This window comes from Cryptomeria japonica, chromosome 8, assembly GCF_030272615.1.
Source record: "Cryptomeria japonica chromosome 8, Sugi_1.0, whole genome shotgun sequence".
Lineage (NCBI taxonomy): Eukaryota > Viridiplantae > Streptophyta > Pinopsida > Cupressales > Cupressaceae > Cryptomeria > Cryptomeria japonica.
The window spans coordinates 138134350-138138322 of NC_081412.1; positions in this window are offsets into that span (position 1 = coordinate 138134350).

Sequence of the window (3973 nt, forward strand, 5' to 3'; positions counted from 1 at the left end):
GTAGATCTAGTAAAATATCTTTGTATCACTATCCACAAACACCTACAACAAATCCGATGAAGGATTACTACACTGCTCTGTTGAACCAATCACTTGCAACAGATCTAGTAAAGGATTACTACAACATTGTTGACACTCTAACTTTACTCCAACTACTTTTCTATCCACAAATCACACTTCACATGTTGCACCTTTGTCTACCACTTCTGATACACTCATACACATCCATCCATCATCCATGTCCCTACTAAACACACACACACACACACACACATACCATAAAGCTTATACATTGAGATAATATGTCAACCAATCATAAGTAATATGCTACTTAGATCAATGCATTATCCGATAAAGCCTTAACCAAAAAGAATGATAACCAAGTCGGCCTCTACAAGATCTCTACATACTTCCTCTACACAATACCTTAATTATCATAATAGAATAGGGGCCAACCAGACCCATAGATACAGACCCATAAGCACAAAACTCCAAGCACAACAAATATAAACTCCAAAATGTAGATACCACACATACCACAAATTCTAGAACACAAAATGTGATAGATAGAATTTAAATAACTACCATAACTGATGTAGAAACACACAACTAATATTGGGACTATATATAAACCAAAATAAGCACACCTTAGGATTTTGGAGATGGACTAGATCTTCTGAAAATTACTCCAGTAGATCATTTATGCCTTACTAAATCATATCTTATACATACCTATCTTCCAGCAATACCAAAACTACAAATCCAACAACATACACCATCTGGTCCAAACTGGATAACCAGATTTGACATCAATGACAACAATGACAATATTCACACAAGTCTAACAAATACAGTTTCTAGGTTTTCAAACTTGATCCTATTTATTAAATTATTGTTGATTTAGGATATTTTCATGGAGAATACCATAGGTTTGAATTTGACTATAAATGGAAATGGCTCCTAACACACAGGCCTAAGAAGGATGATAAGCTTCAAAAGTTTTTAGATGTGGACAAGCCACCTTTCTATCATGATTTAATTGAGGATTATTTTTTAAAAATGCACTTTGTAGTCTATCAGGTACTTGGATACGATGCACTAATGTTCATACCAATTAAATTAATGGTGCTCACTATAGATGTACAAAGCTATGAGAATAATAGGCCATTTGATTATGCAACATATCTAAAAGAGAAGATAAATAAACCCCTAGTTGATGTGAAGAAAGATAGTTATATTATCTTTTTTAAATTGTATTCTTTATTATGTCACATGTTTTTCTACAAAGGATGGGAACTCGGTATTTGAATACATCCTTGCATATTGATAGCATTGGACAAGTAAGGTAATTTGTGCACAGTCTAGGAGTGGACATATATTCTAGATAGTGGGAGCCCTTAGGCACATTACATGTATTTTAAAGAATTCTTCATCAAGGAAATCTACAAGGGCCTAGGTTATTCCTCAAATTGGAGGTTATTAGATACAATCATGAATTTCTTGAGACCCAAGGACTACGATAAAAAAAGTTAAGATTTGTCACAACTGGGGAGATTAGTACTTATATGAAAGCTGCACAATAATAAGAGTTTATGGATTTGAGGGTGCCCCACACATATTGCCACATATAATTCTTGATAGAGTTTCTTTTCTTGAGATTGTGAGGTAGCTAAATGATTATGATAATATTCATTTCAGGAACAAGGGGAAGGCATCCTTCATGCAAGCTTGCTACTTTATGTTTTTAGCAATTTCAGAGTTATTGCCAAGGAAGGTTATGAGCTTATTAATAAAAAAATTGATTATTTAAAGTTTTTATTTGGAGTAGGGAGGATATTTGATCCTAATATATTTATACTAATTTTAAATTATCACAAAATATTAGTGGTTATGGGAATGAATTCTCCATGTGAGAAGATTTAATAAGGAATTGCCTAGATATAGATCATGTGAATAGAAAATTGGATCTCTGGAAGAGGATCCAAAAGGAATAAAAGTTAAGAATGAAAGTTGACTCCTCATATAAAGGTGCCTTTATAGAAATTGAGGGTCATGTGAAGAAAATTGCAAAGATGATTTTGAATGAAGGAGAATCGTTGTCCAATTTATCGGTTAGAAGTGTAAGAGAATAATTTGTAAAGGTAATAGCATATTGTAAAGGGGAACCCATCTTGGTTTTTGCAAATCCTAAAGTGTAAAAGACATCAATCTTTGATTGAATCCTTTTAATTATCTAGTGATCCAAGAATCTAAGCATTGAACATGGCTAATTCATAGGAATTATTGGGAAAACAGTTGGAAGAACCAATAGATTCAACATTTAGTTTTTCTATTATTCCAATGGTGACGGTGATTATTTTATAGATCTCTAAACAATACAAGAATAAAATAATGATATTACACTAAAATGTGTATGCATCTAACTAAAACAGAGTGCATATTTGAATACTCATAGAAAGAACCTTAGGTACTCTTTCCATCATGCACTCTCCACTCATAAAAATAACCTAAACACTATAATAAATCAAATTACTTAAAACAATTTTTGTTCCAAAAAAGGGATATGTAGTGTGCCATTGATCCCCTTCACTCATTTATCAAGGAATTAACTTAATAATCTTAAACCAACAATAATTAGTTAATAGTCATCTATAAGGTACACCTTCCAACCATTGCATTCTTTATATTTTATAAATCAACCCTAAGGTGAAGTCATGTGAAAATATTTATTGAATTTAATCAACCACACACCTTTTGCATGCATGTGTAGCCAAGGATATACATCACCATCATCTTGGGAGATTTTCCTAGACCCATCATTAGAATCTCTCTTGTTAAAAATTTTAGTTACCTTCTAAAATGGCTAATGTTGTTACATCTCCAATATTTTGCCTTGGATTTATTAGGATATTTAGATTTCCCATAGAATTTAGGCCTATACATTTCTTTCTTGTTGATCTCATACTTTTTAATTATATTCTACCAAAAACATGTAGGGGCACCTTAACAGATTCATGATTCTTTTTTCACATCTCTTTGAAAAGCAATAATGTTACCACCTCATCCATTTTTTAACTTATTGGTAGTGCTCTAGATAACCATAGCAAGGTGGTTTCATGAATCTATCAAAGAATGCAACAAAGTCATGTGATAATATTTCTCCACCCTTTTTAATCCAATGGAATGCAATGGAGTAGCAACAATGTTAAATGCATTTGTGTTTAGACACAAAGCCACCATGCTCCATCCTAAAGGTATACAATTTATTTCTTAAAAAAGGTTGTTAACCAAATATTTAGCTTGATACAGTCTCTTTAGGTACATTAAACAATACTAAATCAACCAAATATAGGCTTATGAGACCCTTAGCTTCTCTATCCTTTTTGCTCTAGCCTTCTTCTAATATAGCAATAGGTTTGGATCTAGATATTATATTCCATGTCCTCCATCTTGAGCTTCCTAAGCTCAAATTTTATGCTTGAGAACTTGACCACTTCTATTCTAGATGTGCTTGCCATATCTTCTTATAATAAGATCAAATCCTTCTATGCAAGCTCCCTCTCAAATAAATATTAGTATTAAAAACCCTCTACAGAATTGAGTTAATCAAGCTCTAATATGGAATGAAAGGAAACAATGTAAGTCAAGATGCATCATAAACTAATTTTAGAGAAGAGCATTATGTAAATGGGTGAAATTTCAAATTAATATCACACTTCAAGCCAACTTATCAACATAAATGAATTTAAGTATTTCAACTTGAAAGTCAATCTTGGTTTAACATATGGTCTAGCTGGATTCATTCTAGCTAAATTAGGTCTGGGCCACAATTGTTTTATCTGAAAGTGTCCACTAAAAAAATATTTAGCATCACTTTGAGGTCAATTTACTAAAAAAAAAAATTATTTTAAAAACTTGATGTTCTCACAACTCCTACTCATACAAATATTTTTTTAAATATAAAAAATAACCC